Source organism: Rhea americana, unplaced genomic scaffold (assembly GCF_003343005.1).
Source record: "Rhea americana isolate MKP2758 unplaced genomic scaffold, rheAme1 scaffold_34, whole genome shotgun sequence".
In the NCBI taxonomy this organism is placed as follows: Eukaryota; Metazoa; Chordata; class Aves; order Rheiformes; family Rheidae; genus Rhea; species Rhea americana.
Window position 1 is genome coordinate 5,712,856 of NW_028186468.1, and position 19,844 is coordinate 5,732,699.

The window sequence follows — 19,844 nt, forward strand, 5'->3', positions numbered from 1 at the left end:
TCCAATGAAGAACAGTTATTCTAACATACCTGTTATTCAATCTCAGATCATTTCAGCTTATAGTGTTGTTCATAGCCTACCATTAAGTGTTTATTATTTAAAATACAAGCCTTCCATACCTTTAATTTGTTCCATAAGTGACACTTTTGACTATATAACTGAAATTTGGAAGAAAGCTTGATAGCCAACAGGCGTTTCCAGTTTCTGGGAAAAAATTGCTTAGGATCAGAAAATTCTTCAAACCATTTGCTTGGTATTTGCTGTTTACTTACTTATTTAGCCAAATATAAGCTGAAGTAAAAATTCCATGGAGAAAAATGCTTATGAAAGACTTGACTTAATTCCCTAGTAGGGCATGTTAACAATGATTTTTTTCAGAACAAAGCAATGTCTTTTATGTGATTTGGACAACCTATTCTTGTGTCATATTATATACACAATCTGTTCACCTGTGTGCATGTGGGTAAGGAGATGTATTATATGTAATGGAAGAGGGACAGAGAAAGGAATATGTGAACTCTCATTTAGAGAAATATCATTATTAGTTCTGACTGAAAACTGTCTCAGATTTGAAGTTAGAAATGACAAATAAGACATTCCAAAAAAAGACAATTAAGTATGCTTCATATCTACCTTTTTTTAAATTTTGTTTTCAAATGTTTCTTTAAAATGCACTGGTACAGTTTTCATTCTGTATGATTCTCTAGAGCCAACGGTACATACCTCGAAAAAGAAAAGAATGTTTAAAATATTTAGAGTAATAACTTMTTTAAAGGTCTGTGTCATCATTCTGAATGATCACATAAATGGTATAGCTTAACTTTTATATGAAATCTCTTCTCTTTACATGTCATTTTATTTCAGTTGCACTGAACTTGGATTGTACTTGATTACGACAGAGCTGGGAAAGTAAAGCAAAGTCAGGGTTGGTGGGGAGGGGGTACTCCCAGAACAAGGAAGAAATGCATGTTGAGGTGCTTATGCAGATGATACGAGAATATCTCATATTTGCAGATGATACAAGAATCTCATATTTGCTAATCATGTTTCAAAGCCCAGAGTTTTTAAACAGACATTTCTACTTAAATGCAATCTCAATAGCAATAATAATAAATCTCTTCTAATATTATTATATGAAAACATTGATCTTTGCTGCAATTTATTCTAATTTATAGCCAGCACGTTAGCGGAAACAATGATTAAAAACTTAAGTCTTTAATATTTTGAAAAAGCTTCCGTTCTTTATGATTACAGCAATCCATGACCATCCTGTTTTGAAGCTTTCTGCCCTCAGTTAAAGTACAATCAAGCTTCCTACACAACTTGATCAGGAATTCTTCATCTTTAAAGCACCTTTCATGAGTCCCCAACTCCATGACCTCTCCCACCATGGCCCAGGCTGTTATTATACACCTCAGTTTTGAGCAAAAGCAACGCTTACTTTGTAATCATCCAAAACCTCTCAGAAAACTTTCTCTGAATGTTGTATCAGCCCTTTTGAAATCTCAGTTAAGAGCCAACCAAAACATATAGTGATCCACGTGCATTACATATCAGATCTAAGCATAGTTATTACATGCAATGGAGGGAGAAGAAAGGAATATCTGAACTTTCATATAGCCAAGTGTCATTATAGTCCTGTCTGAAAACCGTTCCAAGTTTGAAGCTACAAATATCCCATGGGTCCCCTTAATGGCCAGTCCAAAACTGCTGTATCTCCAGAACAGAGTCAGTACTGTTATGCTGCATTAAGTGCATTAAGCTCAGAATTGAATTCTCTCTTGATTTTTCTCATGGGTTTCATGATATTTTGCTATTGCTTTCATTATTTCAGGAGTCATAAAAGTCACAACTTTTCTTTAAAGAGATAGCCCTAAATGACTGGGCTAAAGGCTTTACAGCAAACAAATATTTGATAAAAATCTTATAAATATCACGAATATTTAGAGGCAAAAAAAGTTGAACATACACTTTTTTTAAAAAAAAAAATAATGTTTTTAAGTTGATGTGCTGTTTTTTGGAGAAATGTGTTTAGCAATCATGTTAGGCTTTTACAAATGCTATGGATCTTTTTACTGAGCCTGCAGAAGACCTTAGCACTTTAGACCAACGCTAAAATGACCTTCCTGATTTTAAGCCTGTGAAATTCCTGAAGTGTTTTGAAGAATCAAGCAATTAATTTGTCCTTCATAAGTCAAGTGCACATGCATTAAGGAGTACACACAAAAATGACTTGTAGGACTACATTCTTCTCTTCTCTTTCTCCTAAAGCACAAAGTGCATTTTCCCCTTCCTCTGATCTCATTCCATTCCTCACACCATCAATCTGGGTCTTCTAGGATTCTTTACACTAGCATTTCAGACCAGAACAGGAGCAATACGTGGAAGTGAATCTCCCTAGTGTAACACCTACCGTGCCGTAGTTTGCATTGCACAGCACTCCCACACCGGGCAACCTGGAACTAACCCAAAGTATGCATCTTATGGGGCGCCGGTCCTTATTACCAACTTAAAAGTTTCAGCTTAAAGATCTAGTACTGTTGTGCTGTACACTGTGTTTCTTCACCTCTTTTTAAGTTGGACATAGCCTTATGAGAACTGCCTCTCCCCTTACCACTGACCTCATTTCTGCTGCAGGTGTCCTTCCTCTTTGAAATACACTCACCTTTGTTTTCTAGCCAATTCTCATACCCAATGCATGTTTACTCATCTTGCAGGTTCTGATTCTAGGACAAATGTCAGGAAAAAGCCAATATTAAAGATATGTACTTGCATATGGTACAAATGATTCACCTTTCAATATAAAATATTTATATAAATTAAGCAAGAAATCATTCATAATCATTACAGTGTAATCTTCAAATAGTGCTGAAGTGTGACAGTTACATGGCTGAAAAAAAATATATAAACATATATATATATATATATATATATATATATATATATATATATATATATATCCATGGAAAGCACTTGTCTGGACTGTGACTAAATGAAAAATTTCAAGAAGCCATGAATACGCCTTGAAGTGGGGAAAAATGAGCACTGAGGATTGAGGGTTTTTTGTTTTAAAGAACATAACAGTATCTGAAAAGCCGTATTATGAAGACCATTTTAAAATATTTCTCCAGTGACAAGGTAAGTCTTAAAAGCTTTAAGCTGGAAACAGATCTGATGTCACATTGGCTGCAAAGGAAGAAAAGTTATTTTTAGCWAATACAAACTAGACTAAGTAGGGAAAAAGATGCAGGGAGAGGAGACAAGAGAATTTATAAATTAGTCCTGGGGATTTAGGCAGTAGAAAAGAAGAAAGTATGGCCTAGTCAGAGACAGATTTGTCAGTTTTTCTCAGCTCCCTCCAATACTCAAAGGAATTTGGTTTTCCCTAAACACATGCATGGAGGCAGACAGGAACAAGCGCTTTAAGAAAACATTTCCCTTGAATCATAATGTTGTTATAAAAATAAATGAAAACAAATGCATTATTGCCATCAATTTCCTAGTGACCTTGAAGAAAAGCAGGAAAAGTTATTCTCTTCAACRAAGAGATAAAAGCAGCTTTCGATGAGTCTGAATAGAATTTGCTTGTCTCCTTTGTGAAACCATAATTGATCACCTTAAATTTAYGTGCAAACATCTCACAGAGCTACAGAAATACTGGAAACACTTGTTCCTTTCAAGTTCCTGAGTATATTTTAAACAAACGTATCTTAAAATCCAATTTAACAGAGAAGATAACTTGGGTAGAAGAGATTATCCCAAGACATATTTGTTTCTCATTCAGAAAGCAAGCCATTTTTTTTTAGTTAAGATACATTAGCGCACACCTGTAAATGGTGCTGTTATGATTAAATCTTCAATGTTCTGCTGCTCCGAAAGGCTCGCATTATATTCTTAACAGATACACTGCTGCAATGGTTTTACGCTCTTCAGAGAAATTACATAGCRTGATTTATCACTCTAACTCAAGTGAAACGATACTGGATGGAGTGCTGTCAGTGATGAACGACAACCCCAACTGATGGAAATTTATAGAGAAARCAACAGTTGGCATCACTCTACTACTTTAGAGCTCCGCAAACAACCCGGAGCGATGAAACTGGCYAGAATTTCTTCAGCTAGTGGCCGTCCTCTATCTGCTTAAAGCAAGGGATTAGCCAACATAGATTACCAGGCTCGAGACCACATGGTATCGTTTTCACCATCTCTAGAGAAGGATTTAAACAGCAGTACAGCTTTACACAGATACAAGTCACCCGATTAATACAATATTACTATTGAAAAGTATAAAATTAGAGGTTTTCAAATCCTTGCAAATCGAAACCTGAATTTACAACATATTGGGCTAAAAGCACACAGTAATCTTCAATGAAACTGAGATATTTAATTCTTTGAGAAATAAATCACTTTTCCAATGAGTGGTGTGTGCATATAATCTGTGGAGATTTAAATTCAGCATATTTTTGTACCACTGCAATAACTTTCAGGAGAACTTATGGTCTTTACTTTGGACATCCAAATCAAGACAAAAAGAAAAAAAATCTTATTCACATTATTATAATATTCCTCAAATGCCTTAAAAGTTTACTACTCATTGAAGAGATCAAATATTTAAACTCTCTCCCTTTTCTTTTAWTAAAGATTTTGACATCAATATTGGGGGTTTTAAAGTTCTAGTCAGCACTGCATTAACTGTTGCACAAACAAGTGTTAATGCAGTTCCTGCCTTTCCTCCCAAGAGCTGTAAAACCACAGTGCTTTCAAAATTTAGATAGGGATATAAATCTTTACTCCAGGTGTTTCTGAATCACTTTCCGTAATCTAAAATAAAACTAGTCTTGCCCAACTCTGACTAAAGTTTTTGAGTGCAATTATAGGTTTCTACTAAGTTAAACTATCTTAAGAACGATCAGGTAAAATAAACTAAAACTTACTGACATTTACTTTCGGAAAGGCATGAACATTAAAACCCAATTTGAAAATCCAACTGTAAAAGGGGCATGCAAAAGTGATAAATGAGGGCTGAACACCATACTGACCACACTGACTTGGATGAATTACAGTAAGAAGCAAGAAAAACTCCATCCTGAAGTAATAACTCAATTTAATTTAGAATTTGCAGTTAGTCTTCCATTTTATGCCATTATCAACTCTGCAGTCTGCTACGTACTTGCAAAACACACCTGGTGAGTGTAAGCCAGCTCAGGGTAACAAATATAAACAGTGAGGGTTTCAAACATCATTCCCGAGAGTTGAGTGAGAAACTTCTTCACTGCCAACCCTAACACAAGTCCTCCCAAGCCTATACCCATGAATCACGTTTCTACTTCCAAWGAGGTTCTGCATCTCTCCCCGTCCCTCCCTACTCACTAGAAAATCCTCCCTCCATCGTTATCTTGACCGATTACTTCAATTAGCAAGTGACTCGGTCGTTAACATCACGTTCTGTGCTTCAGTCCCAGGAAGGCATCGTCTTCCCATACTGCTTGCACCAGCCAAGGCCTTCCACAATCACAGATCTGTTGCTCTGGGGTAAATATGTAGAATAAACAATAAAGATTYCCAGCAGAAATGCTGGGAGCTTAAGATTTTACAGCTGGGAGCTATAAAATATCCACTACTACATAACTTATTGAATCAAAATAGTCTGCTTATTTTTTGAGTATTTTCCAAGCATTGTAATTTAGACTCAATAGAGATTCAATGATATTTAAGCATTTTAGTAAAACTAAATATTCTCCACATTTGTCTTACTTTAGAAGTACTTAAAATCAGGCAATAATTTAGAGCTTTTGTTCTTAAATAGTGTGACATACAATTCACATATCTGCCGACTCACTTTTTTTCAGTTACTATTGCTTTAGATTGTACTTTAGGCCATCAAATTCCAAGTTTAGAGCTGAAATCACTTAAAATTTCTTATTGCATCCTAGATTGATATTYGTTCAGAATCTCCAGGTTTAATAACTGACCAGGGATGTATGTGCCTACATAGAGAGTAGTGCTCTCTGGAGAGTTTTCTTGTTCTCCACAACTCTGAAAACTATTTAGGAAGATTTTGAGACCTGTTGTAAACTTGCCACCTGTTATTCACATGATTCAATCACGGTGAGAAGAATACAGTGTATGTCACTTATATGCACCATAATTTCTTTCAAATCTATGGTAAATACGTAAAATATTTCTGAGGACATTGTAAGAATACTACAAAAAATTAAAAGGGTAAAATAAATTTGGGATGCTGTGAATCAGTGATCTGGCTGTAATTGCTAATGTCTCCCCACTGGGAGGGAAACACAGAGAACCAAAAACTCAGAAAACATCCCAGGATTTTCTGGCATTTTTAAACTGTACATTACAAAAAGTGACAAAGTTACAYGAGTAAGTTTGCTGTAGCCAATTTAGGAGTCTGTTCTGTATTTGGAAATGGATTTGCATACTTCTTCACAATTATCAGGAGTGGAACATTCTTTGAGAAAAACATCTTATGTTGAAAAGTGTCATTTCCTCATTGCTTAAAATATAACTCTATTAACATGTTTGGGGAAGATGACAAACTCACAGGATACCAAAGTTTAGTAGTATGTATCAGCAAAGATACAATTACACTACCTACTCGCCACCACAGGGACAGCCATTCAAAAAAGACATTTGCCAGACACTTTGCAGTTAAAAGATATTTTCTGTTCCGAGTGTAAGGAAGACTTGCAGAAGCTCTTACATGTCATTAGGAAGTAAATCAGCAAATGCYTGCAATTTTAAATAGCAACTGAGAAAAAGTCATTGTTACTGTAAGGGTTGGATTGTGCAAGTATTTTCTTTTTGCTACTTCTCCAGGAGACCAGCAGAATACTTGCGAAACCTCTCAGTACATAGAAGCACATTTCAAGTATAGAATAAGTCTCATGTAGTTTTCAAGGACAAATATATATATATATAAACAATCAAAATTATAGTGAATACAAAAGTTTGCATAAAATCCACAGAGGTTTTGCTTCACAATTATTAAAATAAAACAACATTCAGATGCGTCTTACATGCATCTCAGTTTTTTTTTTTTTGACAGAAGTCACATCCGTATATGCTAAGAAAGATCAGGGTAATCTAAAACAGTACCTGGATATACACGAAAATAAATGTCATGTTAGGACATTGGAAAAATACACRTGTATACATACTTGCCTGCACACAATCAACAGTTCTCAGGGTTGCTTCTCCATTGGGGCCTTAGCATCAAGAACGTGGCCTTACAATGGCACTCACCTTCCAAAATGGGGGCCAAAAAAAAAAAAAAAATCTCGGAGTGGTTTTAGGAAATACATATAAAGACGATGATCCCAGAAATGGCCAGGTATTACTCAGATTATTACAGGACTTTCCGTACCAACTAATCACACTCCATTTAACCAAAACTTGCTAAAGTAACATCTTACATAAAAGAGCAAGTCCTGACCCCAGTTCAGTCTAAAACTGAACTGTCAGGTTCAGAAATAAACAGATCTGATTGTATTTACTCACTTTCCAAACATAACCTGCTTTGGGATACTATCAAACATACCCACTCCTTAGGCAATCTGCCCTTTCAACTATTCTTAACAGTTTCTAGATAGTTTTTGACAACTAAACTGACAGATGGGTATCCAAATATAATATAGGTCAACTTACTAATGCTTGCTTTCTTTTCTGCCAAGTCAGGAAAAAAAAGCGCTCACGGAAAGGCCACAAAAGAGAATAGCATACTTTTTGCAATGTAAGAAATGCATAAAAGTCACTTCTAAACATTAGCGGTTGAATATATATATATATATATATATTTTTTTTTTCAACATCTCCATCAACTTCAGCAATATTTTTAATTATTAGGTATCTATTTTTAACCTTATTAGTAGTCATGCCATTTAAAAAATAGAAAAAAAATGGAGACCAAGATCCTAGGCTTTTTTCCTGTATGAAATTCAGATTTTTTTTTTCAAGGCAACACTAAGCTTCAGGTTATTACTAGTAGGATATTATTAGTTATAGGATGCTGATATGCACTATATATAGTTATCAATGACCTTTTCTTGTGTTTCTTTAAGTAAATTATACCAATTTCATTCAATTTCATTCAGTTAGACTGAAATTAAAGCAACTATCTATTATGTTATTAAAAACACCCTTTCACCTTCCCCTTTCTACCCAGTTTGGAAGTGTAATGTGAAATCTTTTAGTTTTTCTTAGCCCACAACTTTTTGATCATCCCGAATTTGTGAAAAACCTCTGGGAACAACCAAGTGCCTAAAAAAAAGGCAAACCTAAAGGAACTAAACCCAGCCCTTTGATAAGAGGTTGGAATAGCAGGTATATTTCATTGAAGCGAAGCAAAGCAAAGCAATTTGTCCATCGATCGTGGATAAATAGAAGACATTTTCCATTTCAGAAAAGGGAGGAAGTGGATTCTACTGGCTTGCCACAGGACAGGGATACATAAAACAGATCAGACTAGTTCAGTTTATCTCAAGTTTGAACATTCAAAAAAAATCATACATTGATGTATTTGTAGGCAGAGCATTTAAAGAATCTGAAGATAAATAACAAACCAGTTTATTTAACTCTGCATACTCAGACTACGCAGATTAGGCTAAATAGATTATTCCTAGAAAGCTATTTGGTCACAAGTGTGACCTACCTATACATCAAAGAGGTGCTGAAGCCTTATGGAAGCAGAAGCAGTTTGGACCAGCTGTCCTTCATTAAGGGTTTCTGGTTTCACCGAAGGTTAGGTCCTCAAGTCTCTGCTGACAGATGTTTGAAAATACTTTATTAGGTTGATTTTTATAAGAAAGAGCTGAAATGACTACCTTTGCTGACAGGAATCTTAACAGTAACTTGGATTTGCAATGGTACCTATTTCTCACAGATAATCTGATGCAATTTTAACTACTTAAGTAAGTAGCTTTGAATCYTCCTCCACTTTGTAAAAGAGACTTCTGAGTAGCCTTAGGGTTCAGGCACACAAATTTCCAAAATTTAGTAGACCAGAGGGGGCCTCAGCAAGCCAAAAGAAGAAACAATGCATGCTTTTACATTGGAGACACCATGGGTAAATGAACTGAGTGGTTAGTTTCTTGCTTGAAGTTTACATTTAAACTCCTATTAAAAAGTAAACAATCATTCTCCCTAAATTAAAGTTGCTTTTAAGTACCAACCCATAACTTAAGTGGTGTAACRTAAGTTATAAAATTATATTCATTTTGTTAGAGGCTACCTCACTCAGTTTAAAGTTTTAATTTCTACAGTTATCCAAGAAGTAAACTTAATGTATTCTCAAAAATGTGTGCATCATTGTCTTTTTGCACTTTTTGTAACAATAGTTTACGTCTRAATATTAGATAAGTAATACTCCCAAAGGACTCAGAAAAGGGAAAGAAGAAATCTTAATATCTTCATTTTAAGGGGATATTTAGGTGAGAATTACTGTTTAATATTCTGCCTGTAATACTYTCCATTAATTGACCACAGTTCATCTAGAGCTAACACGCCAACACACACACATACACAAATCAAAAAACCAACCTCTGCCATGAAAGCAGAAAAAGAGAGGCAAAACGATAAAAAAAAAAAAAATCATTAGTTCACTTTACCTGGATAAATCATGGGAAAAGGGGAAATCACACACAACACTGGACAGGTATAAGGCTGTAATTTGGAAAAGGTGTTCTGAAGATAAATTATAAGAATTTCTGAGCTTTTGGAATTTTTAAAAAAATTTCTARAGAACTGATTTGGATAAGAAACATATAGCATACTCATAGGCTCCCTGTTTTCCAGTAAACACACAGAAAAAGTAGCAAGAAACAAAGCATAAAATACAGTATGAAAAACTGAAACAAGCTTCCAAAAAGGCTGGGGGTTATCAGGACRTGCCTTAACGTCCTTTCTCATCGACTTAGCTGAGCAACCAACAATAGAAAGAAGATAAAGCAACTCCAAATTCATAAACGTTCTGGAAGAAGGCGTTACCTTGTACTATGATAATTTTGCTGATATTTACGTTTGTGAAGATGAGAGATACTTAAAAAAAAAAAAAAGGACAGATCAAAAATACTGTCTGCGTGAAAAAGTTGCTGACCAAATTCAGTGCTGACAAACATAAAACAAGTTACGTGATGGAGAGTCCAACTTTTGCACAGTAATGGGTTCTGAGCTGATTTTCCCCTATTCAAAAAGGAGATACTGGTCTTACAGATAGTTCTAGGATAACAGGATTTAAGGTTAAATTGTATTAAAAATGTAAATAAAGTGCTAGGAAATACTAGAAAAGTAACAGAGAATGAAATTAGAACCCAACAGTCTTGCAGTTTCCTRGTGTAACTGCATCTCAAGTGCTGTTATGACTTTCCCCAGTTCTATATTAACAAACAACACAGGGCAGCAAGAGTGGATGTGCTGAGTGAAAGGTTGATTGCTTAGGACCCACAGCCACACCATTCACAGCTCAGAGRGTTTTGTTTTTTGGTTTGTTTGTTTGTTAAAACAAGGTCTTGTTCAGTCCTCTGAATCACAGGACCATTAGTATTTGGAGAACATCTTCTAGTGTAGTGCTATCTAAAAAGAATCTAGATTTTGCTTCTGGACTACTGTGATACAAGCCAAAATGCAGTAATTAGACAAGTAGATTTGGTCACAGGTGCAATCCTGATCCAAGCTAAATTGCTAATGCAGACAACCTTCTGTTTCAAAGGACAAGGAAAGGCAATGGATTCATGACTAGGTAAGTTTAGTCTACTTAACCTTGAGAAAGAAGTGATAGAGGTCTATAAAACTATGAATAGTATGAAGAAAATGAATAGCAACCAGTTGTTCAGTTTAGATATAGCTATTTATTCACAAAAATGGAGGTTAAGCAATTGAAACACAGGATATGACATTCGGGACACAACATTCAGGACACGACATTCATGTACTTTCAGGTAGCATCTACGCATACCCACTGAGAGCCAGTAAGTATCAAAGCAGCCCTGACTTAATTCTACTACAAGAAACTGAGGCCTAGGAGTTTGGATATGGGAAGAATACCCCAAGAAGAATATCCTCTATCCTATTCTTTTTAAGGACTGTCAGAGACAGAATATTCTGCTGGAAAGACATTTAGGTTGTCCTAGTACAGCTGTTCTCGTAATCAGTTCCATCAGCAATAAGGTTAGTGACAAAAATAGGATTAAGAGATTTCTGATTACAACATACGCTGATTTAAGATCTGCATTAAGTGTCTCTGCCAAAGATTTGGGATTCTCTTAGACTGGACATTTCAAMAGTACTCAGCTTTGCCCTAGTTCCAATTATAATAGTAACTGATTAGAAAAATAATTCTTTCTAAAATAGAAGCAGCGAACTAGCTCCTTTTGAAAACCTCAGAGATACTAAGTTTGCACTGAAGATTTCTAGTGAAGAGTTCCAGTAAACAGCAAAGAAATAGAAAACGCTAAATGAGAGCATCATTTACACTAAAGTCGAGACTAACATCTACCTTCTATCTTCAAATAACATTGAAAATGCTCATGCCAGTCTCCAGTTGACCTGTTTATGTTCTGTCAACGCTGTTTTCATACTTGGAGTTTACCGTCTCTGCAGTCTCTCTGCTGTCTCTCTCTGCTCGCACRCCCTAGGCAGATAGGGCTATAGCTTCGTTAGTACGCTCAATCACAGCTTCCCTGGTCTATTTCTCAGCACTACGTCTGCTAGATTATCACTTACGTTATGGTTCTTGTCCTGGAAGAGCCTGCAGAAAATCCACAGTGGTTCCCGTTTTCTGAGAGGGGTTCAGGGTGGTGCAGAATCTCTGCCACTACAGGAGGAGCAGGTAACGCCAACTGACTGACTTTGTTCATTTATTCCCTCTATTTCTTGCAGATCACTGGAAATTAAAAAAAAAAAAAAAACACACCACTAGCACTCTGTTTCTGAAGTACAAGGCATTAAATATCGATAAGCAAAATACTTGCATATTCACCCCATACAGTAATACATGCCATTACTAATTTCTTCTTTAGTGAATCAGAGAAAAGTGAGTAAGCTTAAAGCTTAATGATATTAAAAGATGATAGCTCAAGGGCTTGAAATTATAGCTATGCTTATGGCCATAGTAGAATAACATGGCTGGAAACCATGTTTCTGGCATTTCTTATACCTCTTATGTTTTATTTCTTTTTTCTTTCAAACRATCTCATAGAACAAATTCTATTGATCCTAAAAATAGATCTGTATAGTATTGGTCTGTTTCTTTTTCATTTGCAACAGAAGGAGCTGTGAAGATAAAACTAGAAAAGAGAATGAACTTTAGTACTTGTAGTAGGAAAAAAAAAAAAGAAAAAAAAGAAAGTGAGCACTTTCTCCTCTTCAGTATTCCAAACACTAAATCTAAGAAGCAGTTTCTGAAAGAAAAAATTAGTTTCTATTACTAAAGAAGGAAAAACCTTAGCAGGCTGGGTATGCAGGAAGTAGAAGAAAAGAGAAAGGGGATACTAAAACTCCCTTTCAGYTGCAGAAATAGTTTCAACTGAACTTACATTAAGGGCTATGTGATATAGCTACTAACAAAGAGAAGAGAGCTGGAATTAATTGTGCTCGTCCAGCATTATGTGCAATAATAACACGTTCTTTACTGGCATCAGGAAAACCTTTCTCAAAGGAGAAGATACACATCTAGAGATGCAAGAAATGCAGAACAGCAATTTTGATATAGATTTTACTAAAGTATTCTTTGGTGCAACCCCTTAAGTTAGGGGAAAAAGATCAATCATTAGATTTTTACCTTGCAATACAGGTTCAGTGTTACAATCAAGTGCTAAATGAAAACTAAAAAGTGAACATGAACATTAGTTCCTGAAGTGAACATTCTTTCTCTTAAAAAGAAAACCTCTCAACTTTGAAATATTCCCTAAAGTGCAGAGTACTTTCATAATTTTCAATCCAATTTAACATGTTTGAGTTCACATTTCTGAGCTATTGAGATTTTTTCTTCTGCACACAAAAGCTGGTTTTGTTAAATTATTTGGAGGTATGTTAGTTTTCAGTCTTTTCCCAAACATAGACTTTGCTGCAGACTCGCACCACTACTCCATTACTCAAAGCTGTTGTTAGTCTCACTATGACTTGCAGAACCTTTCTCCCGATAAGACAATGTTGGCTACTGTTATCTGGAAAAAGCAGCAAATGTCAATCTTATGAAAAAACATAGCTTAAAGACTAAACTGTTTATRTTATAGCAGACACTTCTGTCTGCATTTGCCAATAAACCATACTGAAATAGAAAACTTGCATCATAATTTATATGCTTTATTTAGATGAACATGCTATACTTCCAAAGTGCTATTTGTAGTAAGAGTTCACTTTTTATTTTGTATAAGGACTAACACTGGAGCAGTAACAAAAGAATGATCCTTTGGTAAGTTATCTGACTTAAAGTTCAGATTCAAAAAGCATTATTTTTGCATGAATAGCAGGTTTATTTTACAAAGAAAAAGGTTTGTTCTTAAATCACTTGAAATACAATTTCAATYTTTAGGAGAGCATTAAGCCTATTTCAAAATAGATGCCTTGAGTTCAGATGAACGATAATTTCAAGGCTAGCAAAAACTCATTAGTTTTAAGGTGTTACTCAAAAAATAYATATATTTATATATTTTTTTCCTAATTTTTTATAACATTTCTTTWAGAAGCTAATATGAAGTTAAATAAGCTTTTGAACTCTTTCCTTCATATTTTATAAAAAATGTTTTTTACAAAAATGCTAAAAGAAAAGCAAAAAAAAATTTTTTTCTTACAAAAGAAAAAAAAACCCCATCAACTGCAAACACAGGAAGCAAAAAGCATCAAAATTGCCCCCTTGTTTTTGAACACTATTGGAACATACAAATGCTCACACCAGAAAGTTAACCCACATTTCACACAGTAAACTAACCAAAGTTATACTGATACTCCTCAAAGCGAAAAGCTAGACTAGGAACTCCTTCTGCGTCCTTACCACTGCAGGATACAACTGTATAAGGTGAATCACTACGAGCACCATTTAACACCAGATCCCGCCTTAAAGGTGTGCATGCTGCTGTCCAAGCTGCTAAGGCTCAAGCCTCTGAACTAGCCTGGTTATCAACGCSAGCGCAGCTGCAGCTACGCGGAGGGCAGCGCCTTCCGACCAGCAAGCTCCCCGGGTCTCGCAGCCTGTGCCCAGCACAACTTCGTAGCCGTGGTGAAGAACCAGTACTAGAGCTWCGTGGTTTAATGACAGCGTAGGTATGTTTAGGTCGGCTGCAGTTCCACGCTTCCTCAAGTGGACAGGGTGAAAGAGGATTACCTGGGCTACCTTAGTCTACCAGGGATACCTGGGGTTTTAAGTGCCTATATGAAAGCTGGCAATACACAATTAAAAAAAAAAAAAAAGCCCAACTCATTCTTCTAGCAGAAAAATGTGCATAATTTTGTGTGCACAGCTTTGGACCAGATTACCCAGTTCATTAAGGGGACAGACACAAGGTCAGGACAGGACCATACGGGCACGAAGCGGGCATGTCAGTTTTTTGGCTCATCAAGAACTATGCACTTCCAACAAAGATTGCAGAAGCTCGTTGGAGCCACATAGTTTTCGRAGGTCTGATTAGCTGAGATATGTCCAAATAAGCCTTGAAAGCAAATCCAAATTCATGCAGAAGAGAAAATACCTAGCTCTTTGACACTGCAGCTACAAGTCAAAGGGGGAAAAAATCTGACCCTGAATAAGAATCTGTATAGTATTCAGCAACTGAGAAAAACATATACCAAAAAAAGTATATTGAATTTTTATTATATTTGTGTTAAATTAGCAAAAATTAAGATTAGCAACAATCTTTGGACAATATTTCATTTCTTCTCCTAATTTTTTTCAGTGTTAGCCCATACTTATGTAATTAAGTCAGTCTTCAAGCTAGGGGCAAGAGCATCAGCAAGCTCACTAAATCAAAATCCAAGCAGTGTATCAAGGCCGTACGCGTAACCACACAACACACCAATCTCTCATTTAAGGTCACACTGAAATCTATTGCAAAAGAACAAAAGACGACAATCACCTCTTTCAACCCCTGCAAAGCACCGGAACAGTCACCCTTCTTCCTGCTGAAGTTAAATTTATATCTATAAAGATTACTTCCCTTCTCTCTTGTGCAGATATGGGGACGATTTTACAGTGAAGACAATTTGTTTGATGGATCAAAGCAATATTCTACCAGGAACAAGTCAAAGTCACCTCCACATTTAAAGTTTTAGTTTTTAATTTTTATTTTTTAAATATTAGATTTAATCACAAAATACTTAGAGCAATAACTTGTTTGCTGGTACGTCTTCATAGAAAAGACTGTACAGAATACAAAAAAAAATACTGAAATGTTCAAATAAACAGTAATGTATAAAAAATCCTACATAAAACTTGAGTCACTTGTCTTGGAGAATGCTGTATCACAGCTTAAACAGGAATCTGATAAAGTATTCAGCCAAAAATCCCCTATCAGCACCTATTTTTCTGTAGTTCACACAAAAACACAACTACTTTGCCTGAAATAATCATAGCTGTCAACTACTTTCATAGCTACAAGAAGTCAAAGCTTAAGTTAGTACTAACGCAAAAGCTCAAGTAAGTTCACGAACTCACCTTTTAGTTCCTGCTATAGTTTCCAGTGGAATGGTTTCAATTAAGGGAACTCTTAAACCCAGACTACATTTTTTTCCATTAGCCTTTTTCCTAAGTGCTTCTCTAAGTGGGTTGTAAACAATTAACCAAACTGCACAGTGCTCTTCGGAGGGAAACGCAGGGAATCCCTCCATTYTACACCTGCAGAAAACAGACAAAGAAGTTACTGTAAGTGACTTATGCCTTACGTACCACAGGGCTAAAAATTCTATGTAATCCCAGATCATGACTCAGTACAGTAGGGAAGACACAGCACAAATTACCTATGAAACAAAAGAAAATGAACTACTAAATGCTAGTTGAGTGTCTGCATGAGTATTAAAGTTCACTTATACTAGTGATAATGAAAATGCTACACACTAGATTACTTATACAGTCTAGCTCACTACTTTCCAACTAAGATAAGGTTTAACTATATTCTTATTTTTAGAACATGATTATCTATATGAAATATTGTCAATTTAAGTGGCATAAATGTGCACATGAACATTTATAGATTAATACTAAAGGTTTCCAAAAAAAACACAAAAAAAAAACCAAAAAAACCCTCCCTTAGGATTGGTTTAGATTTGACAGTACATTTTATGGCCATTTTACATAGCATCAGGGGAGAAATTAAAAAAAAAAAGAAAAGGGGGGAAATAAGGCTCTAAATCCAGAAGAAGTGGTGGTGGTGGGGAGAAATCAGAAGCACATGTAGTATGTAGAGCTATTTTAACACTTGAAAATGCTCTCTCATTTGGTCAATTCAAACATAAATTAAACAATCATCCAAGAAGCAAATTTTCATGAATATGTATATCAGGGCACTGCCTAGAAGATGTTTCACTTACACTTCACTACAGGCTCAAAACAAATCCTTCAATAGTAAAATACCGACCTGACACATTATCTCCCCTGCTACCCACTTGTTGACACCAGAGCATGCTGCTGAAAATTCAAGCACAAATTTTTGGATGTAGTGTCCGGATCAGAAAGCTGATGTGGGTGGAAAACAAGAAAGAACAGAGTGCTGCACAATGCATTTTCAGGAGAGTATCCTGACACAGACCAGGTCACAACATGGTCTGACGGGAACGTGGTACTGCCAAAAACTCAGCTTTGTGAAACTATTCTGTATTTACTGAAAATACTCAAAACCCTCAAAACTGCGATTCTCTTAATCTCTGTTCATATTTCAACCTGCACTCCACTGAGTGCAGTGACATCAGGTAAAATGAGAATTGGAATACAAGTGCGAAAAATTTGAGGACCTTGCCTTTTTTTAAAAAAATATGACTAATTAAAATATCCTGAAACATAATATTGTTTGATACCACCTACACAAAAAATTAATCATTTTAAACCTAACATGGGCAAAATTACCCTTCTGCCGATTCCACTGTCTATCATAAAAAATTATTTTATTGTATATGGAGTTTCCTTCACAATAACTGGAGAGGCAGTGGAGAGAGGAAAAAAAAAAAAAAAACAACAACAACAACAACGTTGCTGCATTAGAACACCATTGCTCCATGATAACACTATAGCTTAGTGGTGTTACCTAGAATTACAGCAGTTTTCTCCTGAATGGTAAAAAGCCTCACTACTTCCAAATCAAGATTAGAAGACGGACACATCTTAAATGGATATAGTCTAAAGAGAATGAGAATTTTATAATTACATATCATCTTGTAGTATCCTTCGTTCTTAGATAAGGTCACATTGCATATACAAAGCTGCTGAATTTACTGTATCTCATTAAATAAGCTCTAGGATGCTCAAGCATCAGACAGTTTTTAATATTTCTTCTTCTCACTTGGAATGCACAACTCAAGTGTTTCAGCTAGTATGCTTCCTTCTACTGCTCCAAAAATTCAACTACAATGTTTCGGGGGGGGGGGGGGGGGGGGCGGGGGGGTTGTATGTTTTAAAAAAGCTGTTCTCCCCTCAAAAAGGTACTCCAGGGAATGATTTGGTGCGAGTTGATATCCTAATTCAAATATACCTTATCATAACGAAAGTCTGCAGAAGTAAAAATATTGCTGAATATTTTTATGAACTACCATTTTATTATTATTCTGACATAGCTGATGCACTGCATCATCCTATGTATCTTACAACCAGATACGACATTTTTCCTGAAGTAGCTTACTCTGCTGTCCGAGGTTTACAGGCAAATTCCATCAATTTCCAATATATAGATTAAAAAAAAAATCCTACATAGGAACTGAAAGGAACTATTGCTGGCTTAAAGTGTTTGGAAGGATAACTGCAATGGCCTATAAATAATTCTGATGTGGAATATATCACAATCAAGAGAGGAAAAAATAGGTAACTTCCAGTATCAAAACAAGCAGCTACTGATCAATGGTAAGGAATTTTAAATATATTTAATAAAAAGTACCTAAATAAAATCCATTACTATTAGCAGGTCTCATTTTTAGCATACTATTTTTCTTTCACCAGAAATCTGATCTTCACAATTCAAGAAGGCATCTCTTCAGTGTCTTCATGTGCCTGTTACCTGTACCTACCTTTCTATATCTGTAATAAAATAAAAAGATACAATATAAAAAGAAAATCCAATCATCAAGAAAAAAAAGGAAACAAGATAGTCCTTAAAAAAAAATCATTGCTTTAGTATGAGCAATATGCTCACACACACATTGCATTACAAACTCTATTAGCACCCTTAGCAACCCATAAAGCTTTCTACAAAGCCATACAGACATGAGACAGCTATTCTCCCAGCTGAATATGTATCCTTGTTTGAGGAATTGAAAATAACACACACATAAAGAACTACTGCTTCTTTGACCTTCCAAGAGCAGAAGTGCCACTCTCATCAAGTATAGTTAAATTGAGGTGAYAATACCACATATTACCAGCACCACAATCTAAAAATGCACTTTCCTCACCTCAGAAGTCCACATTATTCACTCCTGCACATTCTATGGGGGCATCTTCTCCCTACTAGAATTGATTAAGTAAACAAGTGTTTATATGCTCTGTTAATAGGCAACTTTAAATAGAAATATTTTTTTTAAATACTGAAAGCACATTTCTTCTCTACAATTAGACTAGAAACTGAACTGGGCCTGACACTGAACCAGGACAGAAACACATAAAGTAACTCTCAATGTAAGAAAAAAAACGCACTTAAGGAAATGGACATGCTCAGCAGGTATGGCCTGGAACTTGAATACACTTCTGATGATGCAGAACAGCTCAAAGCTAGGCACAAGACTTAGACTATAACAAAAGTCAGTAATGGCCAACTCACATTTAGATCAGTCAAGCTGGGTTGTGCCTACAATACAAGTTAAGTATCAGATCTTAAACATCAAAATTAACTGTATGAAGCATATATTCTAGTGTTGTAGACTACAAAAATTTCCTTACTAATGAAGACTCAGAGCACCAAAATTCCACAAAATATCAACATACATAAATACACATACTGCAAATGTAAGAGTAACGCAAGGAGTAACTCGGGGAGGTTATCAGACTGTCTTTCTGTATTAWAGACTGGGAGGAGGTGGGACTCTGACAATGGACTCAGAAGCACATTTTAATTTCACTAAATGAGTTACATGCATATTGATGTTTGATAAGACAGTAAAAAAAAGGGGGAATCTTGGAGATTAAAATTTTAGAATCCAGTTGAAAATCAAATTTTGAAAAAAAAAATGTAGAAACTTGTGTTGAAGTATAATTATGCTTCATTATCTCTTGTGACTGAAAGTCTAAGCATTAGAGCAGAATCATTGTATCGACATTTAAGACTAATGATTAGAACTGTCAAGACAGATTTTTAACTACAGAAGTATTAATTATTAGTTCTTTGATAATGCATACATTTTAAGCTTTAAGAAATAGCAGTTCAGTTAATTAATAAGAAGTAATTGTATATATAAAGTTCATATTTTGAATTATAGGAATTCTCAAATTACTGGAAGCAGCTTCCTATGATAGAAAATATAGTGAAGAATATTCACTGAATAAATTTAACTTTTGTTTTGGAAAGTCTCCAACTTTTCTGCCATTCAGTAAGATCCACCTGCACAACTGTTTTGCAGATGTGGAATGCCACCACTGATTGTTATGACAGTGCTTAAAGTAGCATCACACTAGTCATTATTCAAATTGTACTATTATTGTA

At 35.4% G+C, this 19,844-nt stretch overlaps 1 long non-coding RNA gene across 1 annotated transcript; it reads right to left on the minus strand.

Moving 5' to 3' along the window:
• Nucleotides 1-649: 649 nt before the first annotated feature.
• On the minus strand, nt 650-18,674 carry LOC146592272 (uncharacterized). The gene is made up of 6 exons (XR_014896618.1): nt 18,601-18,674; nt 18,087-18,226; nt 15,662-15,841; nt 11,737-11,896; nt 2,666-2,726; nt 650-723 (listed from the first exon to the last, which is right to left on the minus strand). It is a non-coding gene; the product is annotated as an uncharacterized LOC146592272 (long non-coding RNA).
• Nucleotides 18,675-19,844: the final 1,170 nt, after the last annotated feature.